Source organism: Phlebotomus papatasi, chromosome 3 (genome assembly GCF_024763615.1).
Source record: "Phlebotomus papatasi isolate M1 chromosome 3, Ppap_2.1, whole genome shotgun sequence".
Classification (NCBI taxonomy): Eukaryota; Metazoa; Arthropoda; class Insecta; order Diptera; family Psychodidae; genus Phlebotomus; species Phlebotomus papatasi.
In genome coordinates, this window is record NC_077224.1 from 46,886,052 (window position 1) to 46,902,797 (window position 16,746).

At 33.9% G+C, this 16,746-nt stretch overlaps 1 protein-coding gene across 1 annotated transcript in view; it reads left to right on the forward strand.

The window, feature by feature from the left end:
- LOC129808017 (homeobox protein aristaless) overlaps positions 1-16,746 on the forward strand; it is a 156,389-nt gene that overhangs the window by 19,376 nt on the left and 120,267 nt on the right. The gene's annotated exons all lie outside the window — the stretch shown is intronic.

Consider the following 16,746-nt stretch of genomic DNA (forward strand, 5'->3'; position numbering starts at 1 on the left):
GCTGGCAAAAATGTTACTCAGTGATTATCGAGTGATTAACCCTTTAACGACGAGACACTTTTTACCGATTGAAAATCAACAATAAAAATTAAACTGGTAAACTTAATCAATGGTAAGTCTTACATCTAACCTTGGAAAGTTCAACAGAGTCTGACTCAGTGTATTTTGTGCTTCTATGAACGATAGGAACAAAAATAGCCTAAAAAATTAAATAATTTTTCTGACAATACCAATGAATAATATTTTTCGCTTTAATGAAAAATATTACATATGAGTATTATAGTTTTTATTGCCAAAAGGGTTTTGTTTAAAAAAATTTTAAGTATAAAAAATAAAGAAAATCAATTATGAATTTGAGAATTTAAAAATTTGCCATTTTTGAGCTTAAATATTTACTACATAGCAAATAGCTAGAGACTTGCAAAAAATATTCTAGATTTCTTCAACCTTCTACTTTACAATTATGTACAGACATTAGAAAAAAATAACTTTAGGTAGTCAGGAAAAATTATTTTCTTTATGGGACACCGGTGTTCCAATCGTCCTTAAAGGGTTAAATAATGGGACAAGAACAGTAAGCATGGCTGCCCGTCAAATAATTTCGTCAGATATCTTGCAGATTTCCGCAGAAAATATCTACATCTCTACTGAAAATCTGCCGAGAAATCTGTAGATATTCCTACGAATTTTATTTGGGCTTGGGACAAAATTCGTCAGAAATTTTTGCAGATTTTCTGAAAAATCCTGGTGCATACTCTGACGAATTCCTGTAGATATTTTGCCGATTTTCTGTAGATTTTTTTTCTACATTCCAAACTTTCCAGACAGCTGTGTCAGAAAAGATGGAATATTTTTCACTGAAGTTTGCAAAATTCAACAGAGTTATTCTTGGTGATATCACAGTGTTTATATAAAATAAAGAATTCTGCGACGCCGTGTTATAAGTAGAGAATAGTGAAGTGAAAACGTTAAGCAGAGTGTCTACCTAAATTTCGTGTTTTTGTATCATTCCATGGGCGATTTTTAAGAAATTTGTATTTTTGCTCGCATTTTTTTATTTATCTAAAATGTTTAATATGTAATGCTTGTTAAGCAGAGCATACCATTTTCTTTGTAACTACTGTAGTTTCTTGATAAATCAACAATATTTTTGTTGAGACAATGGAGACTATGCAGATTTCTTATGTAGAAATTCTGCCGAGAATCTGCAGATTTTCGGAAGAATTTCTCCCGAAAATCTACAGATTTTCAGGCAGAAATTCTGCCGAAAATCTACACAGTAAAAAAGAGATGAAATTGGCTAGTTGAATTCTATTAGTTGAATTGAACTGGTTGAAATTTCGAATAACAACCATTGAAAAAATCAACTTTCAATTGAAAAGGAATCATTTAGATTGCAAAACTAGTAAAATTAAACTCTCGGTAATGGCCTACGTACAATAAATAGTAGTAATAATTACTATAATAGTAATAAAATGAAGCAACAAAATGGCATAAACTTCATTCAACGTCTGATTGAATATTGCTACGATTATCGCGTGTAATAGAATCAATTCGATTTTCGTAGTAATTTTTCAATCGATTATCGCAGCGAAAAGTTCAACTTTCAACTAATTTCGTTTGAACTCATTCTTCTTCTTTTTATATTTTGTGTAATTTCAGTACAATTGTTGAAGGAAAATTCAACTTACTTTGCTTTTCAACTTCGAAAATTCAACTTGTTTGCTTTTCAACTTTGCTTACTACGATAATCGTTGCAAATTTACTACAATTATCGATGGTCTCCCATTACACGCGATAATCGTAGTAATTATTTTTTACTGTGTACAGAATTTCTCTAACTGTACTAGAATATACCGTTATAATTCAAAAAACCTCAGAGTAAAATCGGCAGGTAGAGCAATGATTTGACGGGTGTTCTGTTTTTTCCTCACAAATGTGAAGACAGTCACATTTTAAATTTTTACACTTGAGCACTTCGAAATTCGAACAGGATGTATCTCAGCCACCTTGAGGAATTATCAAAAAGTAAGAAAGTCACTTTTTTGGATCTTTAACAACTAGATTTTCGAATTTTTCAAGATCTATGGTAAGAATCGCAAAGCTTCAATCTCATTTTCACTTTATTTGTTTAAAAATCACTTTATCTGTGATGACAGCGACATCCGAAAAATTTCGGTCATTGATCTCAGCGACTCACCCGAAAAAAATATTTCAACTGAAAGAATACTGTAATAAATTCTTATACACAAAATTACATTATAATTAATTCTCTTGATTAAACTCTAGTTAATTCAAGCACGTTTTCATGTTTCTTTGTTTAAATTATTACTTTATCGCTGATCTCAACGACACCCGAAAAATCCTGTCGCTGATCACAGTCACTGAGTTGAAAAAAGGTTGCTGTCTTGGCTATCAGACGCTGATCACAGTGATACGTTCGAAAAAATTTATTGCAACTGAAAAATTCCAATAATGCATTTTTCCACAAGAAATTATATTAAAAATAATTCTTTTAATTAAAAATATCACTACCTAATAAGTTTCTTTCCAATTCATATACGTTTGTGTTTTTAATTCGTGAAAATCACTTTGTCGCTGATATCTGCGACACCCGCAAAATTTCGGTTATATTAATCTCAGCGAAACACCCGAAAAAAAATTTCTAAAAGGAAATCTTGGAAAAAAATCTTTTTGTTAAAAATGTCAATTTTTAATCAATTTCTTTGAAATTCAAGTTGCGTTTTCACTTTTATTTCTTCAGAGTTGTTCCCACCCGAAAAAATTTGAATATTATTAACGGAAAACACGTTCCATTGCAATTTTGTATTGAAACATTTGTTATTTTTTGCATTGTATAATCTCTAGAGTAGAGTATGCAAAAACTGAAAATTCATGAAAATTTGAGGAACAACAAATTTGGCCGGAATTTGGTACACTTACCCTATATTCTTTTGGAAACACTGAATGTGAAAAATGATTATACAAATGTTCTGTGCATTACCCTGAAATAGGACACAGCATTTGCTTTAGAAACGACATTTAAATAGAGATAAGGTAAAGTACCCTCTAGTCGGCCGGTTTCTCAACTCGGCCAGTTGAATTATTTAACCAATTTTTTAACGTTTTATAGTCAACTTCTATGAAATTTTCACTGATTTACGTTATATATAATATGATACACCTTATAATGTTAAATCTGTAAGACCATATTATAACAAATCTAAGTAAATTGAATAAATAGTCGCACTGGCCGAGTTGAGAAACCTGCCGACTACAGGGTAGTTTACCTTAGTTGAATTTTAAAATTATAATAGATGACAAGATGACAAGTAATTTATTTGTTTTTATGATAACTTAATTATTAAGGCATTTAAAGGACTGTTTAACTAAAAACAACTCACAAACCCAAAGAGAGTAATTTTTATTTTAAAATATGGATATTAGATAATTTTGATAATTTGATTATCGTGGTTGACATAATAGCCCGAAAGGCCTCAAAATTTTCTCATAAAATTAGTAGTTAATTGATTATTTTAGTGCATTTATTACCACCGTGTAATAATCGCATGAAACTAAGGTTAGTTGCATGCGACTGTCTTCGTGACTCCGCCTGTGTTAGCAAAGAAAAGACTCCTCCTTCCAAAAAAAAAGTGTTGCTCTCGCGTAATGTATCTTACTGAATATAGAAGGCTCACGCGCTCATAATTCCCCTCAATTAAGTAATGATACTTTTCAGACTATGCAAATTGAATAAGATGAAATATTTCCATTCCATTCTTCACTGGATTTTTTTTTCTTCCCAACTCTACTTTTTATTCTTTCACACTCTTAAATCACTCAGACTAATGCTTGTACCACCTCGAAGATTTTCTACCAAATTGATCATCTTTCCAATAATGTGTGTTATAATCTCTTTGATTTTAATTTAATGTCTCAACAGGGAAAATTAAATGGAAGAGGAAGAAATTAAGGATGAATCATCGATTGAGAGACATCTTTCCATTTTGAAGAGGAAATTAAATGTTTAGAATTTCTTTAATAGAGCTCAGAATATCTTTTTTTCTCTCTTTCATTTCTATTAAATCACATTAATGTGTTTGGGGAGGTAACGGATTAGGTGCATTGATAGAAGAGAGTCTCCTCTTTTCCCAAGATAAAACACCAATGGAATTTATTTAAAAAAAAATATTCTCGATTGATTTTTGTACGCGGGGAAGGGACAGCAGAACATGATCAATGTGGTGGTTTTGCCACGTATCCAATCCACAATGTGATAATTGATCAGTTTTGATCGCGGTCTCATTTTCATATTACATCTTTCATCATATTATTTTTCCACCCTTTTTCCTTCCTCGTTTGCAGAGCGTCTTCCCTGGACATTGGATCAGAGTTGAGAATACGCATAATCAGAGATTAAAGATTGCACTTTTGCAAATTTATCACGTTTTTTTAGAACGTTTTTAAACGTTTTTTTTTTTAGAAAATAAAAATAAGTTTTATTCCCCAGCGAGCACCAAATGCTAACCGATTTCAATTTCAGCTGAAAATATTTGTATTTTCAGCTAAATTCTGCTTACTTTAAACGAAAATTTACGAAAAACGCACATAGAAACGGAATAACGGTCCTAGCAACGAGAAACGAATAGACTAGTAATTGCAATTGCAAAAATTTACGTTTACGTTAGAAAAGTGTTATATTGAGGTAAGAATGGTTGATGCAGGAAACAATTTTCGTCAAAAATCGCTTTTTTGATGGAAACTACCTGCAAGATTGTAGGTGGAAACGTCAAAATGCTGTCAAAAATACAAATGAATATTGTTTTTCCAATGTATAGAGACCTAGGCAGGACTACCCTAAGTTATTTCAATGCCGTGAGAATGACGTTTTTACGACCATATTTGCACAAAAGTAATATTGTAGAGAGAAAGAAAAACAAAAAAAGTTAACCAATAAAAATAAACGTGTAAGCGAGAAAAGAAAAGAAAAAGTTTAAGAAAAAGCCTAATTACTAAGCTCAGATTAGAAATATCCTTGAATTCCTTGCTCGCGATACGTGAACCTCAAGGGGTAGGGAATTGTACAAGGAAACTGCCCTGACAAAGAATGAGAGTTTAAAAGTGTCCTGTGAAGTTCTCGAAACTATAAATCGCGGAACCCTAACGGAACCCCCCTTCGTCAAAAGAGAAGCCAGGTATTCAGGGGAACCACTCGTCATTGTCACCAGACGGTGCAGATAAACGTGGCACGTATCTAAGGGCCTCGACAGACCTGAGGATTAGCCGAGAGATGACTTAGCGTAATTTTATTCTAAATAATGATTAAACTACATTTCTATAATTTTCCACTAAGTCGTCTCTGGGCTTAAGTCGTAAGTGTGTATAGGGCATAAGGAAGAATGGAAAATCACAATCAACAAAAGCGTCCCTGCAATTATTAAATGCAACCGGTAACTTGTGGATAATCTCACAATAAGTCAAGAAGAAGAGCTCTGCTCCATAAGAAAAAATAGGAAGTAAAAGTGCTCGTGAGAGGAGCAGGCGAAAGTCGTTTATGGAGAGAAACTAGCAAGGGGCCAAGCAGGGCCGGATTTAGAAATGTGGAGGCCCAATGCCCATTTGTGGGGGACCCAAAACTTTTACGTTTTTCAACAGAGCCATTGCTTTAAAATTTTATACAATATAATGCTTTACATTCTACAGGTAAATTTAACACTTTAACGTCCAATTTTTAAATATGCAAAAAACAGTAGTATCATAATTTCTTCTAGGCTCATTAGGGTCCAATAAACTCAAAAAATACCATCCGTTTCTTATTATCTCTTTTAGATTAGGCGCTAGGTGCGAAAATATAAAAAATTTTTGAAACCCTTTTCGCTTCTCGAATTTACATTAATTTTTTTCATTTTTTTTTTAAATTAAAATTTATAAAGTCGAACGACATATCTTTGAGAAAAAAATAAATTTATTTTGGTCAGATTACTTTAAAATCGGTATTTTTCTTAAAATTATTACATTGTTTCAGAACTTTTTTTCGCATATTAAAGAAAATACCGTTAGAGGGTTAAGTGGGTCCTCAGCACCAAAAAATGAAACGCAAAGTAGTAGAAAAATGCTTAATAAATAAAATAAATAATTTTGAGTGGAGGCCTCAGCAAAAAAAAAAGAAAACATTTTCCAAAGTGCAAGCCGCTTCAACCTTTTTTATATTGTTGGACATTAAATGCTCTTATAAGCTAATAGCAATTTAATTTGCAATTTTTATCGTTATAATTTTTATTTTGAGACCATTGTGACCATAGTAAGCATTTTAAATGTGGAGGCCCCTAAAATGTGGAGGCCCGGTTCCTTGGCCTCAGGGAACCCACCTAAATCCGGCACTGGGGCCAAGTATAGAATCCTGGCTAATTCCCCTAGACAGGCCAGATGAAGATTTTTGGTCAGTATGTTTGACAAATTGTGAGCGCTCACTAAAGTAGGAACGGATAAGCGAAACTGTGGAAAAGGAAAATTAAAAAAGATTGAAAAGCTTGAAGTAAGTCCGATCATGTGTTAAACTATCGAACGCCTTGATGAAGCTAGCAAAACTTCCACAACAAAAGAGATGCGATCCATAACATCCGAACAGTGCTGTGGCCTCTGCGAAAGCCAGACTGATTCGTACAAAACAGATTATTGATTAAATGAAAAGGAAGGAAATGAGGAAAGTGAAAAGGAAGTAAGTGAGAAGGAATCAAGTTCTATTAGAATCATTCTCATTGATCAGATTTTTTTCACTTTTATTTAAAAAATCGGCATTGTCCCTATTTGAATTTGGTTAAAAAATCACCCAAAAATTTCATATTTTGACTGGCGTGCACGCACGAACGCAAACGCACGTGGGTTACTACCATAAAAAGTGTTTTTGGATAGGCCTGCATTATACAAAACATATTAAGTCGATCCGACTTACACATCACCCACACCACCCACTTATAGATCCGTCCCTATTTGAATTTCGCTCACTGTAGGCCTGAAATATAGTGGAGACTCAGGGTTAGAAAAGCAATTTTAGGAATAATGGGAACTACTAGAGCAGATTTCTAAGAATATGAAAAAAAAGAAGAAGTGGTTGTGATATGATTGAAAACATAGGTGAGCCCTGGACGGAGTACCGGATGAATAATTTTAATGAAATCAGGAGAAACGACATCACACCCAATGATATTACATCAGACGCGGGAAATAACGTAGGCCACGTTCGAATGAGAAACGCAGCTGAAGCTAAAACCTAAAACCCTCCCATATGAAACAGAAGGGAGTTATTCGAGTTTTATTCTGAGCCATCTATTGCTCCATTTTAGGTTACCGATATGTTTCAACCCTTAACTTATTAATAATTAATATTATCCCGTCTGACCAGGTAAGCGTGGATTATAGTCTGAATCAACTCCTATCTTTTATACCTTACTTTTAAGAAGTTGCCATATACAACATATCCCTTACCAAATATATGTGGAGGACACTGTTTTGCGTTCATGGTGTTGAAGAGCTGAACTATGAAAATTATGTTGCCGGCCGTGTTACTCAGCTGACAGTGACAAGATGGTATATTTTCCAAATCATTTTATTTGTTTTCAAATTAAAGATTAATTGCGGCACTATGTTTTGTGCAGGGAAAAGTGTAGGGATAGCATTGAACAAATTACAACCTTAAAAGGGACAGATAATCCTAACCGGCTTATGTAGGTGAGATTCTTAACGTGAGCTAGCTCGGAGTGCATGCAAATTCGATTTAGAGCTGAAGTTGGGAGACGCCATTCAGTCATCTTGAATCAAATTCGTGAAATTATGCAAATTTTGTATTTAAACCAAAATATCAAGGATTTGGATGAACTGGCAGAAAAGTGATATATGGGTGAAATGTAGACCAGAACGTTCTCTATAATTTTCCCATAGAACATGATCTCATCGATTACTCAGAAGCCAAGATAAGCGAGGTTTTTTGTTTCTTAACTCGTTTTTTCATCCAGAGTGCCCCAAGTAGTCATTTGTTGAGCTTCAACTATTTCAAAGAATTGTTGTATTTTGTGGGACTTTCCATTTAAAACCCTATTTTAAGTGTCTTGGTGGAGTAGAGGCAGTCAAATTGGCATCTGAGTGATTTCAAAGCGTTATTATGGGAAAAATCATTTTTTTTCACACTTAAACGGCAAAATCGGAGTGATAGCGTAGTCTGAGCGGAAAATGATGTATGGACGAAATGTAGAGACAAATGTGTTCTACAATTGTGTCGAAGTAATCATCAAAATCGGTTTAGCGACAGTCGAGATAATTGAGGTTATGTGATATTGAAATTGGTTTTTCGACTGTGGCGCCCCTGGTGTTGGTCCCACGAAGTTCAAATATTCTAGAAAGTTGTAGCATTTGGTGAGATCTTTCGTTTAAGCCCTCATTCATCAAAATCGGTCACATAGAACCGGAGATATGATTTTTTGAATTTTGTGAACTTTGACCCCTCATATCTCCGGTTCTGTTTTAACCACAGCGCGCATACGCACCATTTTGGAAACGTCCTAGACTGGACTACAACATACTAAAATTTCATTAACTTGCACAATGCCGTTTTTGAGAAAAGTGACTTTGAATTTCGATGAATTTTGACGCTATCACAGCGCCACCTGTGGTGACTTTTTGAACTTCCATCTGAAAGTGCTCATCGAGACGAAACCAAAAAGGTAAAATTTAGGTCGCTATGTTAATTAGAACCGGAGATAGAGGCCGGTCAATGTTCGAACTTTGACCCCTTATAGCTCGGGTCAGGGGTTATGGATCGACTTAAGGTTTTTTTTTGTTTGATAGGTATAATCAACGGCTACAACATACTAAATTTTCAGCCCGATGCACAATGGAATTTTTGAGTTATTTAACTTTTAAGATTTAAAAATTTTCTTTTTAAAAAAAGCGCCCCTAGCGGTGGTTTTATGAACTTGCGATGTTAGAAGGGGAAGTGGCATTTCACGAGAGCTTTCCAAAAAGCCCTCACTTTTTAAATTCTGACAATTAGAACCGGAGTTATGGCCATTTTAAGAAATTTTTTTTGGACCCTTATAGCTCGGGTCAGGGGGGTCGGGGGACCTTAAGTTTGGTATTGATGGAAAGCTCTAAAGCCCAGCTATAACATACTAAAATTTGAGCCCGCTCGATGCCATAGGGGCGGAGCTATTGAGAAAACAAAAAAAGGGGGGTCTTCAAAATGGCGGAAGGAGGGGTGGGGGGTGGGGGGTCTATGCACCAAGTTGCAATTTTCACCCGATATATAACCTTTGCCGAAAACCGCAAGTCGATATCTTTTTTAGTTTAGGAGCTATTAAGCTCCAAAGAGCGGCCGGCCGGCCGGCCGGCCGGCCGGGAACGTAACTTAGCCACATATATATTCGGAATCAGGAAGTGGCGAAACACATTTTGGCCAAATTTGAGGTCGATCGGACGACATGAAATTTTGTTAGGATTATAGTAGGTGAGATTTTGTTAAGAATCTCACCTAATACGTGTTTTTTATTTCTTTTTCGTGGGTATTTTTAGGAGACAATTTTTTACGCAATAATTTTTCCTTTTCTAAAGTATTAAATCGTTAATACCAGTTAAATAAAACATATCATTATCCTTGTAGCTTCTGCCGTTTGTATAATATTCGGATGATTGACAGTTTCATTCGTCCGCTATTGATGTACGATACGAAGCAAAATGAAGTCCTTAATTCGGGCTTACCACTCAGATCTTGCCGATGAGGGCAAAAAACTATCTATAGCTGGGTGTTAATTAATGGCTCAACGCTGGGCCCCCTTACCCTCTGTCAAACAGGAGATGATGTTCTACTGCTTTTCTTATGCCCTATACACACTTACGACTTAAGCCGAGAGACGAATTAGTGGAAAATGATAGAAATGTAGTTTGACGATTATTTTTAATAAAATTACGCTAAGACGTCTCTCGGCTAATCCTCAGGTCTGTCGAGGCCCTTAGATTTATCATCTACTCCTAATGGTCTTTTAGAGACTAAATGGTTAGAGATATCAATTTTGTAATTTCGAGTATCCTTCCATAGGTCGACAAATAAATAAACAAGATCATTTTCCTATGCCACTGCACTGGGGTTGATTCTAAATCCTTATCTAACTAAAATTTAATAACGCCCCTTATCAACTTTGATTGGAGTGCATATAATTTTGTTAAGCCACAAAACAAGAGAGCTGAGAATAAAATTAGCCACAGCAATTGATCTTTTTTTGTCTCTCTCTCTTCCCGGAGAAGTAATGTAACAAATATCGAAAAGGAAAAATCCCTCCCCGTTAAAAGACAAAAGGCGAAAGGAGGTGGATGAAATATGAAGAATATAAAGTACATCACGCCAATTTTCTGGTATTGTGCCAGCGCGATATCGATTTGTGTGAGCAATTGATCAGTAATATTTGCAATAATATATCCATATATTGGGAGGCTTCCAATGAATAATTTTGCATCAATTTGCAATGGTTTTTCATTACACTTTTCCTTCTCTCTCACTCCTTGTTGAGGTTTTTTGCTCATGCCAAGAGCATTGCAATTTAAGAATAATTCTCAATACATTTTGCTATGCACACATCTCATGGTGGATTGTTTATGTGAAAATGATGGTTTTGCCAATTTTTGCACTTATTGCATTATATTCGTTTAACCAAGGAATAAAAATAAAAACGAATGATACAAAAAAAAAGTTGAAAACGAGAATGATAGGAATAAGAAAAGGGTATAAGACAATGAGGGAGGAAGAAAAATTCAGTTAAAGTATTAACCATTTCACATGCAGAAGAATAATGACTGGGAAATTATAATGACATGAAATTTATCTTCAAAAAAATATGTGCGAGAATTCACGTTAAATCATTTAAATTATTTTTAACTAAATAATTCATACATTTATGATGAACTGACCTAAGAGAATAAATGGGCATTTTTCTTACTTATTTTGGCGGATAATTGAATTTTCTGGCTTAAAGAATAATAAATGATTTTTTTTTGCTCTGCACAAGAGAACTATATACGCTATTAAAGCAATTAGTTGAAATTAAATGCATGCTTTTAATTAATTTTCTGTCCAAGTTGTTCATTTTTATTTGGTGAATTAATAATGTGGCAAATGGATTATGAAATCAACTTTATCGAACTCCAGAATATTTATAGTCAATGTTTTGATCTCTAATTGTTATTTATGCGTGCTGATTTATTTATGAAGTAAATTAGATTCTGCGATAGAATTTACACACAAACTACTTTTGAATGAATAACTACCAATGGGAACAAGATATTTAATCCAATCACGAAAGGAGCACTTTCAAACAAGAAAAATAATTAATTACACTTCCTTCGAAAATAAAAACCAACCACACAAGATGCGCTTTTTATTGCGAAAGTTTCTTGGCAGAGCTTATTTTTTTTTGTATTTATTTTTCAATTTAATAATTTAGGGCTTAATATCTTGATATGCTTTTTCATCGCTTTTTTTTCCTTGCTGATGGGCTTTTTATTGTTAATTGAAAAAATTATCCATTTTCATCTCAAAAAGTCCTATTATAGTGTAATTAATTTTTAATCTTTAAAATTTCCCAGCAACATACAAAATTATTCATGAGATTTCTACGTTTACCAAATATCACGTCTTTAGCATGTAAATTAAATATTTTAATTAAATGAACAACTATGGCAGTACAAAAGAGGTAAACAATTGAGCAAGTGGATGAGGTGAAAAAAAAAAAAAACTTTATAAGGCAAAAGTTGCGTTTCAGTTGCACATTAATGAAATTAAATTTTCTCCTGCATAATAATAAGCTGCTATTTTGATATTATAACTTGTTTATCAAAGTGGATCGTCGTGTTATTAAAAATTCAGTAATTAACAACATTATGCTCGTGATATTGGGTATTTATGGTGCGTTTGTTAATTTATAAAGTGGCTGATTTGAGAAGTGTGTTAAAAGGGAGAAAGAACTGAAGGCAACTTACATTTAACTTTAGATTGGCATTGTTTAACTTATCTTTTATTTGTTCTGATAGAATATCATTCTGCTTTTTTTTTAAGAAAGATCCTTTGATTATTTCTTTATTTTAGTCTTTTTAATCCGAGTGGTAAGAAGCAAAAATTAAAAAAGGGATAGCAAAGTGTCCCAGGTTTTGCAAAAAAAAAAATTGTTAACCGGTTTTTAACCGATTTCAATCGATTCATAAATCACTGAATATATATCCTCCAAAAATAGTTTCAAAAGTAAAAGTTATTAAGAAAATTAGTTATCGGTTATTTATCGGTTCATTACCGATTGGAATCGATTCATAGTTGTCAGAAATTCCAAGATCTTGTCCAACGTGTCCAAACCGATATCCGGATGACAGCTGCCAAACACTGGCGGTTGATGTATTCAAAACGGTTTTTGCGAAACATGCAGTAAATTAAAGTGTTACATTCATTTTTATCAATGTTCTTGATACATAAATGTGATAAAAAATGAAACATAAACACACAACGAAAAAAGTTCTGTTGTTTTTCGACAGAAAACAAATTTACAGAGCACAAAATATAAAAACCGTTGAACAGATTAAAAAAAGTAAATGTCATTTTGCCAACGTATAGCGAAGCATACGCTCTTTAGAGCCTTTTAAACCTTTGAGGTTAACGATCCTTGGCCCGGGAGAGGGGGGTACCCCGAAGGTTCCAAGTCGTTATCTCTTACCGTTTGGCTTCTAGAGCTGGCGACAGCCGGACGAATCACATGGAAAAATTGAGTGACGCCATGAAACTTAAAACTTTAGATTTCCAAAATTCTACCAAAATACGTCTCCTTAGGGGGAAGAAGCCGAAAAATACAGTGTCGCTCTCTAATTCGGATCGGCATAATTCGGATCGGCATAATTCGGAAGAGTTATCGACGGTTACATTTAAAGTAATTTTGAGGTCATGCATGCATGTGTCTTCACCAATGAAAATTACCCGTCAAATAATATCTGCAGATATCTTTAAGATTTCTGTAGAGAAAATCTACACCTCTACAGAATATCTGCAGATAATATCTGTAGATATTCTTACGAATTTTATTTGGGCTTGGAACAAAATTCGTCAGAATATTTCGGCAGATTTTCTGACGAATCTCTGACGAATTTCTGTAGATATTCTGCTGATTTTCTGTAGATTTTTTCTACATTCCAGACTTTCCAGACAGCTGTGTCAGAAAAGATGGAATATTTTTCACTGAAGTTTGCAAAATTCTATAGAGTTATTCTTAGTGATATCACAGTGTTTATATAAAATAAAGAATTCTGCGACGCCGTGTTCTAAGTAGAGAATAGTGAAGTGAAAACTTTAAGCAGAATGTCAACCTAAATTTCGTGTTTTTGCATCATTCAATTGGCGATTTTTAAGAAATTAGTATTTTTGCTCACAACTTTTTACTTATCTAAAATGTGTACTCGGTAATGCTTGTTAAGCAGAGCATGCCATTTTCTTTATAACTTGTACAGTTTCTTCATAAATCAACAATATTTTTGTGAAGTAATGGGGGTTATGCAGATTTTCTAGGGAGAAATTCTGCCGAGAATCTGCAGATTTTCTCTGAATGTACTAGAATATACCGTTACAATTCAAAAAAGCGTGAGTAAAATCGGCAGGTAGAGCAATGATTTGACGGGTAATTATCCTGTGATGTTTTTGTTTAATAAATAAAGTAGCATAGAATTCTCAAATTATGTCTTTATAATCTATTTTAAAACTTTTATTCTAATTCAACAAAAAAAATTGTAATATATTTTCGAGACGTTGAACAAATTCAAAAAATCTATCCGGATTACGAAGCGGGCACTGTACACATAACCAAAAATCGAGGGATTATAAATACACTGCTTTCTCTCTGGAGTTTGAGCAGGAAAATACATATATTATTGCACGATAAACCTATAAACAAATACAAGTAATTTAAGAACAAAACACAAAGTTCAGAATTATTGCAAAATGAATTAAGAATTTATTAATCTTTAAGCGTGTCCACGATAAAATTGTACCCAAGAATAATGCTTTAAAAATGAAGTCTACATAATATTAAAAAAAAAGAAAAATATTTTTTGAAACTCTAATTCTAATTCGTTGTAGATTTATTAGATATATTGTTTTTTTATTCAAGTATTTGATTGGCGAAATCTTGAATGTTCTTCTTGAGTCCTCCCATCAAGATCTGTGCAAGATCATCACCGTGGTTCTTGGTTGTTTCATGCCAATTTTTATTGATGTCCTCGATGTTCTCGACGCGTTTAGCCTTCTTCTTCAGATCCTATTTGATAATAGCCCAATATGTTTCAACTGGACGGAGATTTGGAGTGTTTGGCGGATTCAACTCCTTGGGTACATAACGAACGTGGTTCTCCTCGTACCATTCTTTGGTTGCTTTTGAGTAATGGTACGACGTCAAATCTGGCCAGAAGATCGGGGGTATGTCATGGCATCTGTACAGAGGCAACAGGCGTTTTTGGAGGCACTCCGTGATGTAAGTTGACGAGTTTCATGTTGTCCTGCATGAAGAACGCCTTGCTCTTACGTTCACATGAGCAGATAGCCATTCAAACCATATATTTTTTTGGAAACTTTTCATAATTTTTGTACCTGTACTTTTTCTTACATCCTGTGCGAGATTTTGCGGTGTAATATTGCTGTCCTGGTAATTTTTTAAAGTCTCCTTTTACGTATGTTTAATTATCCATCAAGATGTACGCACTAAAGCCAGACATCATCTTATCGTGCAGCCTTCCAACTCGTGTTTTAGTTGACTGACTTTGTGCATCCGTGCGATGAGGGGCTGCTTGGGCCTTAAAAATCTTCAGACCATTCCTCTGTTTGATTTCGTGGACAAGACTGGGAGAACATTTAAGATTTTTAGCGATATCCCTCACAGATGTCGAAGGATTGTTCTTGTAGCGCATGATCAGATCACCTTTTTCTCCAAATCTCGATCTCCAATATCCCGATTTTTTCCACATCCAGGTTTCTGGGCAATGGTTTTACTGTCGAGGAATCGAAGAATCAACTTCCGGACGGTCTGGCGTGAGGTATTTGTGAGTTTTCCAAGATCTGCTAAATGATTCCAGAATTTTTTAGATACGTGTACACGATCAGTTCTCTTCTCTTTTCCATTATTATTTCGTATCTCAGTGAATAATAAACAGAATTTGATGAGAGTCTCACCAAAAGAAAGACAAAAACACGTGTTACAATGTTTACATACAACGGAAATACGAAGCTACCCAAGAAACATTTTTTTCTTAATATAGTCTTGTAGAAATCCTTAAATATGGCACTATAGAACCAAAAATCTTTTTATTTGCTTATAACGCTCTTGGTTCCATCATTGAGATTACTATAAGTAAAGTGGCGCACTCTTAAGGATCTTAAGAGCGTCTATAGGAATTTCAACAGAAAATTCTCACTTTAAGTTTTTTAAAAGTGCACTAAAAGACTTTTTTAATACTTGGTTCTGTAACGCAGCTATTTTGCTTCTTGGGTAGTGACATCTGTCATAAAAATATCAAATCATTTGGTACAATCTTGTCGTGGACACGCTTTAGAAGAAAAATTGATTTGTCGGAAGTTTAAATTGCCCGAAAGTGACGTGCTTTCCCCTATTATTAATAAATAATACAGTAGGGGAAACTGGGGCACCACCAAACACGGGTTAGCACCAAACAGTAATTTTTATTTCTAAACTACGTGGACTATCTCGATCATTCCTTCAGTGGACAAGCATCCCTATAGTGCCTATAAATTTCTATCGGTCTTGTCCTCTGATATCCAATATCCGATTAAAAAATCGCAGTGTTTGGTGGTACCCCGTGTTTGGTGGTGCCCAAGTTTCCCCTATACTCTCACTCAATCGGGCATTATGGGGCAAAATGTCATCAAAATTATCGAGGGATTTGGGCATCAAAGTCATTGTAAATTCCACAAAAAGCGCTCAATTATAAAGAATCATGATAAAATAAGAGGAACTACAACGAATTTGAGCAAATTTGCTTCAAAATGAAACGTGAAAATTGTCAACAAATCTATTTATTTTTTAAGTAAAAATATAATAACCTAAATATTTCACTCCTATCAACGAATAAAACAATAGTGTGAAAAATTCAATATTAAATTTATAAAAAATATTTTTAAAATAGCAAATCAATAAAGCAAAAAGTTTAAGATATTTTCTTAGAATATATCTTTAGCGTTCATTTTAATTTAAATTGAGAAATACAACTCATCTAAAATATTTCCTTTTTTTTGGGGTTTATGTACAAGAAAAGCCTCCGTCTTAAATTCCAATTAAAATTCACAAGATATTTTGACATTGTGTTGATTTATCGATAGCAACATATTGGCATGTCCAGATATAGTCTTCTTTTTTTTTTTGTCTTGTCATATAGACTTCTGCATCCAGTATTTGTGGTATAAGTTCAAGAGGAAGATGGTCCATTTTATAGCAAAGAAAAAATTGTGTCTGTGTAAATTCAATTTTGATCATTTAGCAGGAATACTTGAGATTCCCCGTGTGTTCTTCTCATCATCATCTTCTATTAAGCTAGTAAATGTTTTCCCCTCTTAATATTTGACCCTTTCATCACTGTTGTTTAACTTGTTCTTGTTTTCTATTCTTCCTATTGCATACCACACTAGATGATCAATTCTGGTGCCGAAAGGTAAAAGAGGAATTT